Here is a 21,886-nt window from a genome sequence, read left to right on the forward strand (position 1 = left end):
CAAATTCTCCACTACGTGCCTAGCAGAAAATGTTGATAGTGGCCATGAAAAAGATACAAAACTGCTCCCAAATAACTCTGAAATAAGTGAGGTGCAGAAGCTTTTCTTTTCTTAAAAGCAGACGTTTTTCTTCCCCTTTACTGGATCTTTTCTGTGCATCTCAGAATCGGGTGTGATGCTTCTCGGTACTCAAATCCACAAGTACCACAAACCCCAGGTTTTGGCTTCTGCATCCTAACACTGAGACCTGCCTTATTGGAAAAGACCCTGATTCTAGGAAAGACTGAGGGCAAAAGGAGAAGAGGGCAACAGAAGATGAGATGGCTGGATGGCATCACCGACTCACTGGACATGAGTTTGAGCAAACTCCAGGAGACGGTGAAAGATAGGGAAGCCTGGCACGCTACAGTCCATGGGGTCACTAAGAGTCAGATGCAACTTAGCGACTGAACAACAACAACAACGGAGATCCACAGAGACACTCTTTCAAATCAGCCATTTGGACGAGAAGAAGCATTTTCAGCTCTAACAGAGATCACTCAGTCCATGGACTTTTATGTCACTGTAGACAGTCACCAAAGCATATCATTTGTATTTCCATTTAGTTTGAAGGTATCACATAGAACTGTTGCACCTGTGTGTTAAAAATTGTACTAATGCCATATCTTCCACACCCCAACCCCCAATATCCACCGTTATAAGCCAAGACAAGCTAAAGTCACAATAGCTTCCCTTTACTTGTAAAACCTATCTAAGGAAGGAAACCTGCTATTGTTGGGCTATGTTTAGACTAGATGATGTTAAGCAATGGCCTTCAACAATTTACAGCAGATAGACTGCTGGATCTTATCTAATGTTTAGAATCAACCCCTTCAAACAACCTTTTGATGGAGAGGTAGAAGAAATGCGGCAAAGTTATAATGTGCTCAGTCGCTTCAGTCAGGTCCGACTCTTTGAAACCCTTTGGACTGTAGCCCATCAGACTTCTTTGTCCATGTGATTTTCCCAGCAAGAATACTGGAATGGCTTGCTGTGCCCTCCTCCAGGGGATCTTCCTGACCCAAGGATCGAACTGGCATCTCCTGCGTCTCCTGCATTGTAGGCAGATTCTTTACCGCTGAGTCACTGACCGGGGAAGCCCAAAGCTAAAATAAGAAGCATCACTTTCCTCTATGTTCTCCCAAGTGGCTTTTATCACATCTCTCTTTAACAGGATTTCTTTTTACTAAGTCACAGTAGAATGACTATTTTTCTCTTCTCAGTTTCGTGACATAGTTCAGGGCCAGATATAACATTCTAGTTGTTCAAAAATATAGTTTATATGCAAAGACCACAGTCTTGGAGATATAAGGTAGGGCTGAAGAGAAACAAGATCTTAGGAACAATGTGATGTGAGCAGAGGATGTGATTATCCAAGACTTTCTCGCTCTGTCCCATTTGCAGCTCTGGAATTAGCTCTAAGCATGGCATTTCTTCTCTCAATTGTTTCATCCAAAGGGGAATAAAAGATGGCTTGAACTGGCCTCAAAGGTCTCTCCTCCTCAAGTGTAACTTGGGAAAATAACAGCTGCTCACCTGATTCAAGTTCTCTGAGAAGATCAAATGAGGTACTGTACATCCAAGTGCCCTGAAAAGACGGATAATAAGACTAACATATGACTCCACATCTGGTCCTTCTCCAGAAATCGCTAATGGAAGTGCATGTGCCCCAGGTACTGTGAGGCCAAACAAATGGAGAGGATGGAGTCTGGAGCTGAGAAAGGTTTCCTGCAGGGCCACACACGGAGGCCAAGTGACTCAGGCCCTCAAAAGCTCTGAGCCCCATAACGGTTTTAGCAAAGCGCTTTTAAGGGCCAGGGTGGGGCAGGGACTGTTGCAGGGTCTGTGATCAGCTCGTGCATAATTCTCTAACTGGCTGATGGTGAGGTAACAGAGTGGTGTAACAAGGGTGAATATTTTCAGTCCTTAGGTTCTAGGAGGCCTGGGGCTATGTGGTTGTGGTTATCGAGTAGTTAACCTCTTCCTTTTGTTGGTGGGGAGGGTGTTTTCACATCTGCAAAACAACTCAGGAAATGTGCCTCAAGTACTGCTATCTAGGTACTTCAGAGAGGAGCTAAAACAGAGGATGTGAGGGAAGGCCTGTCCTGGGAAGGCCCCATTGGGTCCTGTTCAGTTACAAAATTACAGCTAGAATACGGTGCTGGTAAAGAATTTGCCAGCAATGCAGGAGACCTGGGTTCAATCCCTGGGTTGGGAAGATCTCCTGGAGAAGGGAATGGCAACCCACTCCAGTACTCTTGCCTGGAGAATTCCATGGACAGAGGCTACAGTCCATGGGGTAGGAAAGAGCTGGACATGACTGAGTGACTTTCACTTTTAAGGTGCCTGACAGCTCGACAGCAGGGGAATGAACGTGCACCCAACCCTCAACTGAGTCCCGTTAAGAATGGCTTGTCTTTCCCAGCAGTGGCCCTCAAGGGAACAACTGTCTTCACAAGAGGAAATTCTAGGTTGCCTACAGCCTAACTCACAGTTAGGTCCCCGGACCAGCAACATCAGCTTCCTCCAGGAGCTTGGGAGGCATGTAGATTCTGAGAAACTATCCCAGACCTCCTAACCCCAGACTCCATTTCCAGCAAAAACTCCAGGTGATTCATGTCTCCCGGTGTTGGAGAAGGCTGGTCTTCAGAATCTTTGGATGTATAAAGGCCTCATACAGCAACAGTGCAAAGACCTTCACGGCCCATGCACTGGAGCAGTGAGGTCCAGCTTTCCTTTTTAAGCTTAAAAAAAGTACATTTTTGCACATCCGGATTTCTCATAACTTCTGTTTACAAAAACAAAACAAAACTCTACTCTTGTACCTAGGAATCTGGCCCTACTGGGTTCTAGAAATGTGAGTGAATCTCAGCCAAATTTCCAGGCCTTGAGCAGAGGAGAGGGCCCTGCATGCATACAATAAAGGCAGCCTGGTGCTGAAAGCAAACCTCACAGCTGAAACTGGAGCTGGGGTTAAATTATTGATTGAAATTCCATGATGTGGCTTGTCCAGCAGGAGCCGGCAGAGCCTAGAGTCACTGAACATATCATCCCGTGCAGGCCTGATTCCCCTAGAGCCCCCTGCCTCTTTGCCTGGAGTGGGACAGGTGCTGGTCAGAGGTTGGACCCTCTCCTGAGAGGTGAAGTTATGGAAACCTAACAAGTCTTGGGGGGGTGACCTCAGCTTTCTGAAGGTGCCACATTGGTGCCCATTGCTGTGTAGAGCAGGCCACCTGCCTGCCTGCAACCCTTGGGACATAGAAAGCTTACACAGAGAAGTGCAGAAAAACAAGAAAGCCAACATGCTGAAGCTTTAAAAACTATATCAAAAAAATTTTTTTTAACCAAACAAACACAGTTTTTTTCCTGAAAGTCCTTTGGAGAAGGGAATAGCAACCCACTCCAGTATTCTTGCCTGGAAAATCCCATGGATGGAGGAGCCTGGTGGGCCCCAATCCATGGAATTGCAAAGAGTTGGACACAACTGAGCCACCTAACAAGGTTTCTACTGCATAATGGAAAGAAAAGCTTTCTTGGCCAACCAACATATCAACGTATAGAAAATGAATTAATTTCTGTCGGTAGGTTGTCCTTTTATAATCATGAATAGCTAAGCTAAGCTAAGCTAAGTCACTTCAGTTGTGTCCGACTCTGTGCAACCCCATAGATGGCAGCTCACCAGGCTCCCTGGTCCCTGGGATTCTCCAGGCAAGAACATTGGAGTGGGTTGCCATTTCCTTCTTCAATGCATGAAAGTGAAAAGTGAAAGTGAAGTCGCTCAGTCGTGTCTGACCCTCAGCAACCCCATGGACTTCAGCCTTCCAGGCTCCTCGGTCCATGGGATTTTCCAGGCAAGAGTACTGGAGTGGGGTGCCATTGCCTTCTCCAATAATCATGAATACTTATCCCCAAAAGCAAACTACTGCTAACAACATGCCCATTGAAAGCAGAATTGTTGACTAGAGGGCAATACGATCATATTTAATGCCAGTCTACAGCTAGTAAAGAGAGTGAATTGGAGTCTTATGTCTTATCCTGCAAAGAATTTCATGGTGGGAAAAAATGCAAGTCACAAAGTGACATGAGTAGTATGATCCTTTTTTATGTTAAAAAAAAAAAACAACCCTGTGATACATAAAAACACATATTACAGGGCTTTGTTTTTGAAAGAAAAATGTGTGTGTGTGAGAGAGAGAGAGAGAGAAAGAGAAGGGGCAGCCCTTAACACTGATGTTTGCAATGTGTGCTCAGACACTTCAGTTGTGTCCAACTCTTTGTGACCCTACGGACGATAGCCCCCCAGGCTCCTCTGTCCATGGGATTCTCCAGGCAAGAATACTGGAGTGGGTTGCCATGCCCTCCTCCCGGGGATCTTCCCAACCCAGGGATCAACCCGTGTCTCTTACGCCTCCTGCATTGGCAAGCGGGTTCTCTACCGCTAGTGTCGCCTGGGAAGCCCCACCTTAACACTGATAACATCAGCTTTTCTCCAGTAGGAGGCATAGGAGGGATAAGGAGAGTGGAGTCTTCAGAGTTTCTTTATATAGGGGTCTCAGACTGCAACCCTTCGGCCAGGTATGTTTCAACATTTTTAGTATTCTGGCGTGCAGAAAGGTGACAAGATGCACGCCATCCCATCCTCCGCAGCCTCTGGGCACCACCCTGTAATCAAGCCCATTAACCCTCCTGCAGCAAGAAGTGGGACACACACAGACCACCAACAGCCTCCAAAAATTTAGGTCAGTTCTGCCTCCAAATTAACTAGCCACAAATTTACAAAGGAACTTTCAGGTGTCAGAGATTTTTGAATTTCAAGATTCTGGCCAAGAGATCTGGATCTATATATATCTTCAGGGTCTGACTTGTCACACTGATCATCTACTTATAATTTAAACCGACAGGGTAAAATAAAAGAGAAGGGACAAAAGAGAAAGGAAAAGTCAAGGGAAACCCTCTGATGTACCCTTGGATACTTGCACTTGTGCCTCCAAAAGGCTCTGACTTGGGACGTGAGAGTGACCAAGGACACAGCTTTGGAGACACACACGCAGAGAGCAGGCTGACATGTGCATCTGAGATGTTAGCAAATTCAAGCCCACTGGCCTGTTGCGAAGCAGACACAGGAGAACACGAAAGATGAAAGAAAACAATTTTAACAAAACAGAAAACAACTTAGGTGCTAGGGACGAACCAGCTCCTAAGATGTGGTTCCTGTTATTCCGTGTGCAACTGAAACCAAAGGCTTTGTGCCAAAGTTAAGATGCATTCTGTGTGAGGTCAACGGGAATGGCCAACACACACCACTGGCAGCCCCAGTGCACCATCAGCTTCTTCAGTGATGATCTTGGATTCTCACTGGACAGGTAAGCTTTTGCTTTTTGTGGGTCTCCAGAAATCCAGACATTTAATTAATTTATTTATTGGGCTGTGCCCAGTCTTAGTCGTGGCATGTGGGATCTAGTTCCCTGGTTGGGCATTGAACCCAGGCTGCCTGATCGGGAGCATGGAGTCTCAGCCACTGGGAAGTCTCACCACTAGGGAAGTCCCTAGACATTTCTTTTACATATATATAGAGTCATGCTGTTGACCTATAAAATATCTTCAAAGGTACCAAATGTCCAATTACACCAAATCAAAAAGAACAAGATAGTATTTTAACTGTCAGTCTCCAAGTTCTAAGTGCTGGACAATCTAAACCAGGGCAGCTGGAGCCTTCATTTCTCTTCCTGTGAAATGGGGCCTAGTACCATTAACACCTTCACCCAGAAGGTAATCAGTCAAACTAAAAGGTGCTTCAAAGTCTTTGGATTAATGTAGGTTGTAGGTGATAAATGACCTATTTCTCTACATTATGGAAGTGAAGGGTCAGTGCCTGGATATCCCAAAGGGAATAAAAATGACCAGTAGAAATCACTGGACAGTGAATCAGAAATCCTAGACTCTGGTCTAGATGTTCCCTTAAAAGCGGGAGCTGCCTTTGCACCCGACCTCTGCCCTGTCCACCTTTCAGCGTGATGACTAGAGTTCAAATGAGACCATGTGTGTGAGAAGGGCTCTGATCAACAGAAGTGGTTCCAGCTTCTAGCTACCTGTGAATAAATGAATATAATAATCATCATCACTACTATGTTTAATATATAATAAATTGCTATTATTAAAAATAATCATAAATTATATATAAGGAAGAATGAATAAACAGTAAATACTGTCCCACTGATGTGTCTACGTGTCCAGGGAAGCAGTGCTTACTTCTGGGTGGGAGATTAGGACAGCATCCTTCCATTCTCACCATCTCCCATCTGGATTTATTTTTTGTACACTTGCTTATTGAATGTATAGGCTGACCAGCTATCCCAGCTTGTGTATCACTGAGGGTATTCCAGAGCCTTCACAGCTTAAAACTGGGAAAGTCCTGGGCAAACTCAGATAAATTGGTAAAACTATATATGTCATTTCTACTTTCAAAATAGGATTTAAAGGAACATGAAACATAGATGCTTACATTTAAGAAACTCATGCATGTGGATGTACCCCAATGTTCACTGTAGCACTATTTACAATAGCTAAGACACAGAAGCAACCTAGATGTCCATCAACAGATGAATGGATAAAGAAGCTATGGTACATACATATGATAGAATATTATTCAGCCATAAAAAGGAACACTTTTGAGTCAGTTCTAATGAGGTGGATGAACCTAGAGTCTGTTATACAGAGTGAAGTAAGTCAGAAAGAAAAAGACAAGTACAGTATATTAAACAATATATACAGAACCTAGAGAGATGGAACTGATGAACCTGCCTCTTGAGAAACCTGTATGCAGGTCAGGAAGCAACAGTTAGAACTGGACATGGAACAACAGACTAGTTCCAAATAGGAAAAGGAGTATGTCAAGGCTGTATATTGTCACCCTGCTTATTTAACTTATATGCAGAGTACATCATGAGAAACGCTGGGCTGGATAAACACAAGCTGGAATCAAGATTGCCGGGAGAAATATCAATAACCTCAGATATGCAGATGACACCACCCTTATGGCAGAAAGTGAAGAGGAACTAAAAAGCCTCTTGATGAAAGTGAAAGAGGAGAGTGAAAAAGTTGGCTTAAAGTTCAACATTCAGAAAACGAAGATCATGGCATCTGGTCCCATCACTTCATGGGAAATAGATGGGGAAACAGTGGAAACAGTGTCAGACTTTATTTTTCTGGGCTCCAAAATCACTACAGATGGTGACTGCAGCCATGAAATTAAAAGACGCTTACTCCTTGGAAGGAAAGTTATGACCAACCTAGATAGCATATTCAAAAGCAGAGACATTACTTTGCCAACAAAGGTTCGTCTAGTCAAGGCTATGGTTTTTCCTGTGGTCATGTATGGATGTGAGAGTTGGACTGTGAAGAAGGCTGAGTGCTGAAGAATTGATGCTTTTGAACTGTGGTGTTGGAGAAGACTCTTGAGAGTCCCTTGGACTGCAAGGAGATCCAACCAGTGCATTCTAAAGGAGATCAGCCCTGGGATTTCTTTGGAAGGAATGATGCTAAAGCTGAAACTCCAGTACTTTGGCCACCTCATGTGAAGAGTTGACTCATTGGAAAAGACTCTGATGCTGGGAGGGATTGGGGGCAGGAGGAAAAGGGGACGACAGAGGATGAGATGGCTGGATGGCATCACCGACTCAATGGACGTGAACTCCAGGAGATGGTAATGGACAGGGAGGTCTGGCGTGCTGCAGTTCATGGGGTCGCGAAGAGTCGGACACGACTGAGCGACTGAACTGAACTGAACTGAACTGAACACCGGAGAAGGTGATGGCACCCCACTCCAGTGCTCTTGCCTGGAAAATCCCATGGACAGAGGAGCCTGGTAGGCTGCAGTCCATGGGGTCGCAAAGAGTCGGACACGACTGACCAACTTCACTTTCACTTTTCACTTTCATGCACTGGGAAAGGAAATGGCAACCCACACCAGTGTTCTTGCCTGGAGAATCCCAAGGACAGGGGAGCCTGGTGGGCTGCCGTGTATGGGGTCGCACAGAGTCGGACACGACTGAAGCAACTTAGCAGCAGCAGAAGCAACATCGACACAGATGTAGAGAACAGATTTGTGGACAAGGGCAGTGGGGAGGAAGATAAGGGTGAGATGAATGGAGACTGTAGCACGGAAGCATATACACTACCATATGCAAAACAGACAGCCAATGGAAATTTGCTGTATGACTCAGGAACCTCAAACCAGGGCTCTGTAACAACCTAGAGGGGTGGGAAATGGTGGGAAGGGGGAGGGAGGCATAAGAGGGAGGGAACATATGTACACCTATGGCTGATTCATGCCGATGTATGGTAGAAATCAAACGAATCTTGTAAAGCAATTATCCTCCAATTAAAATACATAAACTTTAAAACATTAAAAAATAAAAAAAGAAATTCATGCATGTGGAAAGAATTCATTCATATCAAGCAGCTTGGAAATGTCAAATAATCCCTCCTTAGTACTTTTAGTTCATCATCTTACAGTTTTATCCCTTACGGGATCAAATCTAGTGATACTCAGTATTGAGATTGGGAGTTTGCACACTGCTATATTTGGAGAAGGAAAAGGCAACCCACTCCAGTGTTCTTGCCTGGAGAATCCCAGGGACGGGGGAGCCTGGCAGGCTGCCGTCTATGGGGTCGCACAGAGTCGGACACGACTGAAGCGACTTAGCAGCAGTAGCAGCAGCATATTTAAAACAGGTAACTCCCTTGGTGGTCCAGTGGTTAACACTCTGTGCTTCCAATGCAGGGGGTACAGGTTTGATCCCTGGTTGGGGAACTAAGATCCCACATGCCACACGGCATGACCAAAAAAATAAATAAAATAGATAACCAACAGGGCCTACTGTATAGCACAGGGAACTCTGCTCCATATTCCATAGTAACCTGAATGGGAAAAGAACTTGAATAGATACATGTAAATGTATAACTGAATTACTTTGCTGTACACCTGAAACTAACACAATGCTGTTAATCCACTATACTCCCAAATAAAACAGAAATTGAAAATACAAAAATGAAAATAAGAATCACTTTTTAAGTGACTCTATTTAAATGAATGATGGACACGGTAGTGGCTCAGACCTCTGAGTTTTCCTAAAATAACCAGAAGAAATGAAAGGCAGTTAGGAAAACAGCAATAACAAAGGGACATTAATTATAAGCATGCCATGTGCATGCGAGGTACCTATGGTACTGCCATGCTCACTTGACTTTTGACTGAATGGGCAGTGTAGTTTAAATACATCTGCCCACATATCAAAAGAGGAAGCTACTTCCTCTCAGAGCTTTGTCTTTTGCAAGGAAGCTGTGCTTAAGCAATACGATGATGGATAATAAACATCTGTAATAAATATTTACTTCAAATAAACAGATTGGATAATTGCTTTTATTCTGCCCTTGAATAGCAGGGGTTAGAGCATTGTCTCCATTCTTCATTTCTGACCCTGTGGTTTTTCGGATTTTGCATGCCTCTTTTCTTGGACAGCCCTTCAGGCTTCATCAATGAACTGTAAACCTCATTTTTATCAAATGCCGCTGCGAGTTTTACGGACAGGCATACTGTCATTGCTATCACTGCATGCAAGTTATAATTTATCAGAGTGGCTGTGTGACTTTTGGAAAGATGACTTTCTTGCTGCCAAGCCAGCAAACTCCCCCAGATCTGCAGTCCAGCTGTGGTTCATTTCTTCTGTCATCTGTAACATTAAAAACAACGGACAGATACATTGGAATGTTCTAAGTTGTTCCCTTGGCCCTTCGGAAGCTGTATTCAAACCCCCTGATGACCTTTCACTGACAATAGGATAAAATCCAGTGGGTTGCTTCTCAGGGGCCCCACACTCTCTCCTTAGTTTTTTTTTTTTTTTAAGGGAATACTTTTTTAAATTTTCTGGATTTTCCTCTCTAGTACTTTCACAACTTTATTTTTTGCATTTGCTTTTGTACAAGGTAGGGATTTAACTTACACTTTTTTCTTCTATTTTTGGGTTGTGCCTCGAAGCATGCCAAGATCTTAGTTCCTGGACCAGGAATTGAACCCGTGTGCTCTGCAATGGAAGCCTCAACCACTGGACTGCCAAAGAAGGCCCTCTCTTCTCAGTTTTATCAGTAGTCCCCTTTCAGGTCCTGTCCTTGCCTCCTCACTCCTTCAGGCAAATCACTTGCCCACCAAGTGAACTTGCTTTGCTCTATCGGTCCTGTTATCTGTACCCTGTGTGTCTTCTAGATGGCATTTTCCCTAGGTCTTCACTCTCAAATACCAACTCAGATCCCACCTTCCCTGGAAAACCTTTTATGGCCATTCTTATTAGAATTATTTTGTGGATAGTTCATTTCATTCACTCACTAAACACACAATAAGTATTGACAATGAATTAGGTACTGTTCTCAGAGAAGGCAATGACAACCCACTCCAGTACTCTTGCCTGGAAACTCCCATGGACGGAGGAGCCTGGTAGGCTGCAGTCCATGGGGTCTCGAAGAGTCAGACATGGCTGAGAGACTTCACTTTCATGCACTGGAGAAGGAAATGGCAACCCACTCCAGTGTTCTTGCCTGGAGAATCCCAGGGATGGGGGAGCCTGGTGGGCTGCCATCTATGGGGTCCCACAGAGTTGGACACAACTGAAGCGACTTAGCAGCAGCAGCAGCAGCAGCAGGTACTGTTCTGGGTACAAGAGTTGTCTTCTGAGTCTCCACTCAGCATTTCTCCTTGGGATTTGCCACAGCTCTGATGTTCTCAGGAAGATGAGGAGCATGGGAAGGTTACATACAACAGAAGGTCAGCTCCTGGCCTTAGGAATCTTACTTGGCTTTGCCAGTTACTAGCTTTGTAATCTTGGGCAAATTTTTGAGGGTCCTCAAAAAACTAAAAATAGAACTATCATATGATCCAGCAATCTCATTCCTGGGGGGAAAAGAAAAAACCTAATTCAAAAAAAAGTGCACCTCAATGTTCACAGAAGCATTATTTACAATTGCCAAGACAGGGAAGCGGTCTAAGTGCCCATCAGCAGATGATTGGATTAAGAAGATGTGGTATGTGTATACAATGGAATACTACTCAGCTATCGAAAGAAATGCAATTTGGCCGTTTGCAACAACACAATGGACTTGGAGGAGAGGGCATTAAGTGATATTAGACAGAAAGAGAAAAACAAATATAGTATGATATCTCTTATAGGTAGGATCTAAAAACTTACAACAAACTAGTGACCATTCCACGAAAGAAGCAGACTCACAGAGAATAAAGTAGTGGTTACCAGCAGGGAGAAGAAAGGGGGAGGGGGGACTAAAAGCCAGGGCGAGTGCGGTGCAAACTAGTCGGTGTAAGACAGACCACAAGGATGCATGGTATGTACGACGTGGAGAGTATAGCCAATATTCTGAGAAGTTGTATTCACCCCCTTTCCCAGTCCAAAATGACCCTTTGAATGGAAGAGATTCCTCTAAGCAAGTCACATTCTTTCCCAGTTCACTGAAGCATTGTTTAGTATCTTAAAGTCCCAATTCCCTGACTCAAAACCTTAAAGAAGCTTTGAATCTAGAGTCCCTCTGGAAAGGGGTATTTAGGGAAGACATGCTCAGGGCTGTATGCCATCTGTCTACCCCTCCAGCTTTCTGCTTGGTCTGGAATCACCGTGCATTGCCAAGAGTTAATTAAACACTTCTACCACACAAGATTAGCACTGGTAAAAATCACCCTCACTAAAGCCTATTTTAATGTCATGGCCTCAGTCTTTGCCAGCTGTCACTGGAAGACATCACCATACAAAGCTTTCTGCTGCATTTACTATTTTTAAACAGTTGATGATATTATTATATTCTTCAGTGTTTCCCCACACACCACATAAAGTATCATTTGAGAAATGGCCTTAGGACCCAGTGCCACTAAGGATACTTAATGTTGAAGGAAAATTCAGGTGATATAATGCTGTGACTGAAGCACACTGTTTAATGTATAGGCTGTATCAAGGGTCCCTAGCCTCCAGGGCTTCCCCGATGGCTCATCAGTAAAGAATCTGCCTGCAGTGCAGGAGATGCAGGAGAGGAGGCTTCAGTCCCTGGGTTGAGAAGATCCCCATTTCCTTCTCCAGGGGATCCAGGAGAAGGAAATGGCAGCCCACTCCAGTAGTCTTGCCTGGAAAATACCATGGACAGAGGAGCCTAGCAGGCTATAGTCCACAGGGTCACAGAAGAGCCGGACACGACTGAGCAACTAAATAACAACCTCCAGGATCTAATGCCTGGTCATCTGAGGGGGAGCTGATGTAATAATAACAGAAATAAAGTGCACAAAAAAGGTAATGCACTTGAATCATCCCAAAACCATCCCCACTTCCTGCCCTGGTCCCTGGAAAACTGTCTTTCACAAAAACTCATCCCTGGTGTCAAAAATGTTGGGGACCACTGGGCTATATGATCCCAATATTTTTTTAAAAAAAAAAAAGAGAAGAGAGAAAAGAAGCTATCAGAAATTATCTTTGGGTGGTGGATTATGAGTGAAAGTCTATATATTTATCTGTTCCAAATTTTCTACAGAGAACATCAATTACTTTCATAAATAAGAAAAAGTTAAATTATTTTTCAAGGTAATTCAGTGTTAGGAAATTTTATTTAGATGGCTTCTTCCGCTTTCAAAAAGAGAATTCTATAACCGATGTTGCTTTCTTTTTTTTCCCCCTTGCTTTCCAAGAATCTCAAAATCATATTTGAAACACACACTCCTTGATCTTACGTTCTTGAGAGTCATTTTCATTTTCAATTTTATTGCAGTTTCCTACTATAAGCTTTTACTTATTAGACAAGTAGAACCTTTTTGTTCTATGCAATTTCTGAAATTTCTAAAAATACTCTGGACTTCAAAAAATGCAGTAGGGAGCCGCAGCAGGTGAAACATTTAATTCAACAAATTAAATACTGCAGCTTCTATTATAAACACTCATTTCTTAAAGGCTTATGTTTACAACCAGGGAGAATCTGAAGCAGTGGGCAAATCTGAGTCAATGTTTTTGTTTGTCAGAGGCCGCACCATGTAGGACATTTGTCCTCTGAATGCAGGTGACACTCAGGTGCAATACAGTGAGGTTTCTCTGACCATGGACTGTGGGGGGCTGTACCTCACTATAGCTGTTCAGCTTTTTTCTTTTAAATTATTTATTTATTTACTTGGTTTCGCTGAGTCTTAGTTGCAGCATGCAGAAGGAAGCTTTTGTTGCAGCTTGTGGGACCTAGTTTCCTGACCAGGTATCGAACCCAGGCCCCCTGCATTGGGAGCGCAGAGTCTTAGCCACTGGACCACAGGGAAGTCCTGCCTGTTCAGCTTTGATGGGTGTCAGGAAAGGGGACCACTCTGAAGGAAGCCTTGCTATCTGAGGGAACACCGAGAGCAGTCGAGGATGAGTCTGAGGCTTTGATCTAGGACCCTGGGAGATGGCAAAGCCAATGACAGGGAATTTTAGGGGAAAAGTTCAAATGTGAGATGAGGTGGCCGCATAAGTAGCAGCTTGGAACAATGAAAGCCAGACCACAGACCCAGCAGGGGCTTTTGTTCTTGTCCCAGCCCCATTCTATCCATCTGGGTGGCTTGGGGGAAGCCCCTCCTGCCCCTACCCAGGACTCAGTTTCCTTATGAGCTGAACTAGTCCATCTCTAAGGCTTTTCCAGTTCTTTCAGTGGATGAGTGTACAACATTATATCCACAAAAGCTCAGGAGAGATTTCACACGCGGAGATGCAGACCCGGGTCCACTCTGTCTCAGGTTGCCTGGCCGTGTAGATTGAGTGGTTTCAATAAGGGACATTTAAGACATCAATGATTAGCTTTCTGCACTGATTAACACTTTTATTTCTCATCTGGGAGTTGGTCTGAGTGACAAGCCATTGGAGTTGGGAAGAACTCCAAAGGATAACGACACATCCAGAAATGGAATCAGCCTTGGGAAAAACCGAGAAATAATTTGAGGATAAGGTGAATTGCTGAGGCTGGTTGGCTAATTTTATGGACTGTCCAGGGGAAAGCCTGCACATTCTGGGACAGAGAGAAATATGAAAAAGCAATACAAGAGAGGAGCTGAGCATATATTCAGTGAGAGTCCATAATTCTCGATAAATCTGTTAAATCCTCAGACCTCTACCCAGGGACTCTCTCAGCCCAGCCTCACCTAGTGGAAAATTCCTATAGCAGTGCAGGAAGGGAGGAGTGAAGGGAATCGCTGGGTAGGGCTTTACTGGCATTCTTACTGAGAAGCTGTGAAAGGCCACACCTCCTGGTAAAGGGGACATCCAGTCAGTCATGCTCCAAGCCACCTAAGTGTTACTGAAAGAGTGATGTCCCTTATACTTCTGAGTAGGGGTGGAGTTGATACGTGAGGTCAAGTCAGGAAGCATTCGTGCACAGCACGTGGTCTGTCCAGGTAACTTTCATCACAGCCTGCTGGGAGGGTGACAGTGGCATTCCCCAGAGGTAGCTGGGGGTCACACTGCTCCCGTACTCAGCTCTCCACAGGGAGGTATGGCATGACAGGGCAGAGGGAGGGTGAAGAGCCACATGGCAGAGTTAGGTATGGACCAGCTGGGGCCAAGAGGCAACGGGGAGGTCAAGGTGGGTTGAGGGCATGTCTTACTTAAAAGAGAATACATCCATTCACTTATTCATTTTCATCTATATACATACACATGCATTCATTTACCAAATGTCTCCTCAGCACCTAATAAGGGCTAAGCCCTTCGTTTGGAGCTAAAATATAGCCTTTCCTAGATGCTCTTCTATGCCCCTGCTTCCTCTAAATTAGTCCCCTACTTATTTCCTCCATTTAAGTATTAGTTGATGTACAATATCATGTAAATAACAGGTGTACAATATAGTGATTCACAACTTTTAAAGGTTATACTCCATTTCTAGGACAAAGAGGGGAGGAGGGAGATATAGGAGTCAGGGATTAACAGGTACAAGCTATTAGGTATAAAATAAGCTACAAGGCTATTTTGTACAACACGGGGAATATAGCAAGCATTTTGCAATAATATAAACGGACTATAACGTGTAATCTCTTTCTTTCTGTCTTGTCTCATTCACTGGAACATAAGCCTCGTGAAGCCTGGAACCCTGCCTGCTTTGCTCACTGCTGTACTCTGGCACCTGAAACAGTGCCAGTCGTATCACAGGCCCTCAAAAAACTGTCTTTTGAATGACTGACTCACAGAGAGGAACAAAACCTTGTCCTTCAAGAAGAGATTCTAAAAGAGTATGGACAAGCAGTACAGGAAGGGGAAAACTAGAACAGAAATTGAATGGCACAGGCCTCACCAAATTTAAGTTTTTTTTTTTTTCTTGGCATCAAAAAAAGCCAAAACAGACGAATCATTAATGTATTGGTTCCTTACCTTCCAGGCCTCCCGGCCTGTGATTCCACCACCTTCAGCTACAGGATGCCAACACTCTTCCACGTGGCCCAGCCTGTCCTTAGACTCACTGTACTCAAGCAGAAAGGAAACTGGGTAGAAATCAGGGAGCCCAGCCCTGCCTCCACTCATAACTGGTTATGTGACTCTGGGCAAGATGTGTGACTCTGGAGTTTTCCTCTGTCAGATAAATGGGAATAATGACATTTGGACTAAGTACGCCCCCTCCTCCCAAACACACACATTTTTGTTTCAAGGCTACATATTAGATAAAGAAGCGTGTGTGCTCCATAAACTGTGATGTCATGTGTAGCCAATCACAATTCGACTATCACCAAGAGGCCTCCCCCTGGGACTCACTACAGGTGAGGCTTGCAGGGGCCTGTTGCCTTCAGTGGGGTTGGTTACCCACACAATGGGATTCTAAGAATGGACTTTTAAGGAAAAAAATCATGAGGTGAGTGCCTCTGTTTCCAGTCTTCACTCAAAGCCACTTATGAAGAATTCAATGAGTTTTCCATGATACCTTGTTTTCAATGATTAGAAGACTGGGGTGCAAGAAATCCTTTCCTTCTAATTCCTACAAATGTTCCCTGCAGCTGTGGCTCAGGCACTGGCATAATACGAGGGCAGTAAGGTCAGTAATCGCCAACCTTGACCCCATGACTGTCTCAAGGGCAGACACAGAACATTCAGTCTTTGTGAGCATTGAACAAAGCCACCCAGAGGATGAAGAGCACTGGCTGGGAGTCAGGAAACCCAGGTTCCAGTCTCATCTTGGCCCATGAGTTGCTGGGTGACCTTAGGCAAGTACAGATCCTGCTCAGCATCAATTCTGATGAAAGGACTTTGCTGCCTTAGAGGGCAATGGTATCTGCAGTGAGAAAGAGTAGACACTGAACTGAAGATTTGGGCCCATGGTCCCTGGAGTTTGAGTGTTCTATGCATGTGCTTCAGAGACCCTGGGGTTGGGGGTGAGTCAGAGCTCCCCTCCTTTTATCTTTTTTTTTATGTATGAGGTTCCACATATGATTTAGTGAATTCCAAAAAATAGAATCCAAAAACGAATTCCTTGCTACCTGAAAATACTTGGAGCCATGAGGTCTTTTCTGATTTTTAGAGCTGAGATTTTTCCCCTCTGCTCACTCATTGGGTACAGAACCTTATAAGGATGCTATCTCCTCTACAGTCCACAGGTATGGTGGCAGGGAGCTCAAGCATGGGTGGCATCCCTTAATTGTGCCAATTTCAAAGAGACAGTAATTGTAAGGAGGCCTGTGCAGAGACAGACAATCTGGAGCCATGTTGCTGGTGCACAATTCCAGAACAGCATCAACTTGAGTCATTTTCCATGAACTACTCATTTGTATCAGTGGCAGTCATGTCTTACTTGAAAGTCAGTGTGGCTCCAGTGATGCCATGAAACTGGAGACCTGATACTCTTCCACTGGCAGCCAGTGGCAGATGCTGAGAATAGCAACATGAGTGGTGCTGTGGACTTCACCCAAGCATGTGACCCCATTAACCTAGCCGGTATGTAGGAAGCTCTGCAAAAAGTTTGCATCCTGAAGACCTTTACTAACATCACTTCTCACTCTACAAAACTTGTCCTGATAATGCCCCTGACAGACAGCAGTCATTGTTCATCCATCAACAGTTAGCATCATCGTCTACTGCCCTTTAAAGTTAGATGCTGTGGGTATACATGTCCACACTTCATTCTTCTGCTGAACTGAGTCTCCACTGGAGAAAGCAACATGTTGCACACATTTCTATAGTCTCTACAGTATTTACTGATTTATTACATGATGGTAAAAGTTGACCAGATGAGGATTCACAGAATGCTTCTGTTTTGTTTGGACTGTTATACAAAAGACCGTAGACTGTGTGGTGTAAACAAAAGAAGCCTGTTTCTCATAGTTCTGGAGTTTGAGACGCCCAAGATGAAGATGCCAGCTGATTCGGTTCCTGGTAAGGGCTCTTTTCTTGGCTTGTAGGTAGCCGTCTTCTAACTGTGTCCTTATATGGTGCAGAGATCTCTTTCTCATTTTGTAAGGCTACCAATTCTATTGGACTTGTGACCCGCACTTATGACCTCACTTCACCATAATTACCTCCTAACAGTCCTATCTCTAATTACAGTCATGTTAGGGGTTAGTGCTTCACAGTATGAATTGAGGGGGGGCAGCACAATTTACTCCATAACACTCTACACCTGGCTCCCCAAAATGCATGTTCTTCTCACATGCAAAATACATTCATTCCATCCCGACAGCTCCAAAAGTCTTAACTTTTTGCAGCATCAACTCTGAAGTTTAAAGTCCAAAGTCTCATCTAAATATCATCTAAATCAGATATGAGAGCAACTCCAGGTAGGATTCATTCTAAAGCAAAATTTTATCCAGCTGTGAATCTGTAAAACCAGGAAAATTATGTGCTTCCAAAATACAGGAGTGGGACAGGCATAGGATAGACATTCCTGTGTCAGAAAGGGAGAAATATAAAAGAAGAAAGGATGATGGGTCCCCAAAATATCCCCAACCTAGCAAAGGAAATTCAACTAGATGTGAAGTCTCAGAAGTAAACCTCTTGGCTTGATGTCCCGCAGCTCTGGGCCCTCCCTTCCAAGGCTCTACAGGGTGCTTTCACCGCCCCCCCAACTCTGGTCGGAGGCTGTCTGACCTGCAGTGACTTGGGGAGAAAGCTAAAGGCCAGTCTCAGTCTACAGGGCTCCAGCTGTGAGTTCAGGGGGTTGGTATTGAGGGCCGAGGCTCCCCCTCCCAGGCAGCAATGTTAATCTCTTGCCCACCTGGTTAGAAATGCTCTTCCATCTGGAGGTATTGATGTAGGTGGGGGACTTGGTCTGCCCTCCTAGGCTACACTGGACATCCATTTGAACTTGTTTCTTTCTTGTCAAAATCTTGGGAGGAAGAGGCAATACAAGGATGACTGGGAGAATTCCCTGGCAGTCCAGTGGTTAGGACTCTGCACTTTCACTGCTGAGGGCCTGGGTTTGATCCCTGGTAGGAGAACTAAGATCCCACATACCTCGAGAAGTATAATTAGCTTGAACTCTGAATACTCTCCCTGCCACCAAGGATGATTTCCAGGTGTCATTTTACATGAACTGTGTTCCCCCTTCTGCTTGTCGTCGTAAGACCTCAGAGAACCCCTTCCACGTTCTCCTATACTTAGCCCCCAACATCCTGCTGAATCCTGTTGAAGGTGTACTGTTCTGTAAATATCCTAATTCCTGACACTGCCTCTGTGAAAAATGAATCATTTTGGCTAGAAAAAGTCAGGGCTCCTTTGAGATTTTGGAAACTGTGTTAGAAAAAATGACCTGATTAAGCTGTAGATCAATGGAAGTAGTTTTCCAGATCCATCCCTTTTCTGTGCCTAACATCACTGTTGGACCAGTATCTTGGGTGCTGCCTTCAGTGAATGGGAATATGAGAAAGGTCATTCTTGCTCTCTACAAGGATTCTCTGCCCTGGCCCTGTTCCGTAAATGAGGGATGTTAAATACACAAAAACAGCTTGAGCAAGCTAAGCATCTCATTAAAGATACCCAGATTCTCCACGGATCCCCCAGGGCAAGTCACAATAGCCTTCAGGATTGGAGCCAGTAGCAAAGTAACACCCTTGGCTAGTGTTTGAGGAGTTTCACCAACAGGATGATGGCTGAGTTCTGGGGTCAAGTCTTGGATGTTTCTGTGGATCCGGACGGGATTTATTTGACATCTGCAAGCTTTCATCAATGACACCGCCCCCCCCCCGCCCCAATATATCCATCTTTGGTCTTGAGAGGGGAGTGGAGGTGGGGAACTTGGCTATAAATGCCTAAGGAGAAGGCCCAGTTCTCCTTTGTACATACTCTGTGATCTTGGTCAAGACCCAGAGTTTCTTCCTGAACACATCCCCCATCTGGAAAGTTGGGGGTTGAAAATAGAGTTGTTAGGACAATTCAATGATAAAATAATACAAACATCCTTTATAGGTGGCAGTCTGTTTTACAAACAAAAGATATGATGAAGATCAAGCAAAACCAGGTAGTCTTTGCAGCCCTCTAAAAACCTCACTCTCTTGTGTCCTTGCAGGCGGTACCAGTGTTGGGCTATTATTTTTTAAAGTGGTTTCCATTGGTGCTTAAGTTACCAGTTTCCATCCCAGCAAATGGGTCAGCAAGTTAAAGAAATGGCTAAAAATATAACTGTCTAAAGCAAACAAAAGGAAACTTCCATCTTGACTTTTGCTCCCTTTCTGTTTTAGAACACCATGTGAGTTGGTCCACGAGTGTTCGATGGAATGAAGTTTGATAGAACAATGGCGGGTTTAACATCTCTCTCCCAACTACTGTATGTGGAGTGTAACAGAACCCACCTGAGACTGCAGGGCAGTTTTCTCATAGGGAAAATTTGAATAACAACATTTACACCACACTACACATCAAAAGAGACTTGTAAGCAGACCTCACTTCATCAGGAAAAAAAAACAACTCATGGAAGAGAGGCTGCCTTGCTGGCCTTGGAGGAGCAGGCTGTTGTGATGTGAAGTGCTTATGAGGAGCCCATGTGGCAGGGAACCAGGAGGCGCCCCAAGGGGCTGGGAGCCTCAGTCCTATTTCCGTCAACCCCCGTGAGGGCTTGGGAAGGACTCTGAGCCCCAGGTGAGATGCTGAAAAGAGGATCCAGTGAAGCAGCCAGACTCCTGATCCACAGAAACTGATACAAAAAAAAAATGTATTGGTTTAAACCACGTATGTTCGTGGTAACTTGGTACACAGCAATAGAAAACGAATACACCACTGCTTCTGGAAGTCCCTGCCAGAGACCGACCTGGATGGAAGGAGGAAAGCGTTTACTTTTCTCCATCTTTAGAACTGTTGGGTACAGGGATGAAGGAAAGAAAAGGAAGCTTCCCCAGACACATCAGTTCCTTTTTCAAGGGCTGTGTCTGGTGTAGCCTCTGGGAAGACTTCAACACTCCAGACCCCAAGCTGACCCCTGCCCCTCTGGTCACACCCAGGTCTCCATCGAGCTGCCCAGTGGCCACCTGGCTCTGGTTTGCTGACCTACCCTATGAAGTTAATTCTCAGCTGTGTGGGGGAAGTCTTAGTTTCTACATCTGCAAAATGGATCCGAAGGATGTTGTAAGGATAACATAAAGTAGTCACTGTAGAAATGGGTTCTGTAAAATAAAAATAAAAAAGAACGACAGCATCATCCTTCAGAAGAAGGGGGAGGGACAACTTCTGACCCCTTAAAGGGTGGGCTTCTAATGCAACCTGCAAGCAGCCCCTGCTCCCATCCACAGGGGAGAGTCAGGGTCTACAGCTCTGAGGTCTCAGTAATTCAAGGCTAAGCAGAGATAGTAGCTGTTAATTGTTTAGAAAGGCTTTTAAAATGAGCCCTTAATTTCATATTACTGAATCTGTTCCCACCAACTCCCCCCAAAAGTTTTAAGGACACTCAAAACTAGTGATGATTATAACAAAAATAATTAACAAAAATAATAACTCTTTCTTATATTCAAGAACTATCATGACTTGGTTGCAAACACAGCAAATATTCAGGCCACACCAGTTGTTCAAGTATTGACCTGTCTGCACTGGTGGGTCAGGCATCATTGTAGAGTACCTCACCACCATGCCACCACCCAACTCAGAACTCTCCTGATTCCCCAGCCCCCAGCATGAGTGGATTAATGGCAGACATGGCATGGGATAGCCCACATCTTGCCCGAGCACTGTAACTGACCCCAAAGCTTAGAACATCTATTATCCAGACAACCAAGCTTTCTAAGTGGAGATGTTCCTCATCTCCCGGGCATAACCAAAATGTGTTTCTCCCTTTGCACCCCCACCCTCACCCCATGCCCTACACTCTCGTGCTTTGTCACATTTTCCGCTGCCCCCTCTGCCTGGAGCGTCTTCTCCATCCCTCACTGCTCTCTGCAGACCATATAGGAATATGGCTCTAAGACACCGAGTGTTGGCGACCACCCTCTCTAAGCCTCAGTGTCCGCCTCCATAAAGTGGGGCTTCCAAGGGGACCCGCAGTGCAGGTGATGCCTGAGCATAGTTCTAGGTGCAAAGAGACAGAGCACGGCCTGTTGGTATTAATATTACCAGCCCTGCTCTTCCCATGACTTCTCCTCAAATACAGGCACCCATGAAGCCTTCCCCCAACCCCCTTTGGCTTGAAGCAGCGGCTTTCCCCTCAGAACCTCTGTGACCCACTCCTTCAGCCTTCCTTCTGGCCCCGGCTCCCTCCATCTCCCAGCGTCCTGCAGGTATAGAAGAGGTCTAGCATTTCCCGTCTGATCAAGGGCAGATACCCTGATTCATTTTGTCATTTCTGAGCCCAGCGTGGCAACCATCCGGGAGGCTGAAAGTGCTCAGTGAAGCTT

The 21,886-nt window shown here is 44.8% G+C and overlaps 1 protein-coding gene across 2 annotated transcripts in view; it reads right to left on the bottom strand.

Annotated features, from left to right (window-relative positions):
* CLIC5 (chloride intracellular channel 5) overlaps positions 1–21,886 on the bottom strand; it is a 170,282-nt gene that overhangs the window by 70,064 nt on the left and 78,332 nt on the right.

The sequence above is a fragment of the Bos taurus genome, chromosome 23, assembly GCF_002263795.3.
Source record: "Bos taurus isolate L1 Dominette 01449 registration number 42190680 breed Hereford chromosome 23, ARS-UCD2.0, whole genome shotgun sequence".
In the NCBI taxonomy this organism is placed as follows: Eukaryota; Metazoa; Chordata; class Mammalia; order Artiodactyla; family Bovidae; genus Bos; species Bos taurus.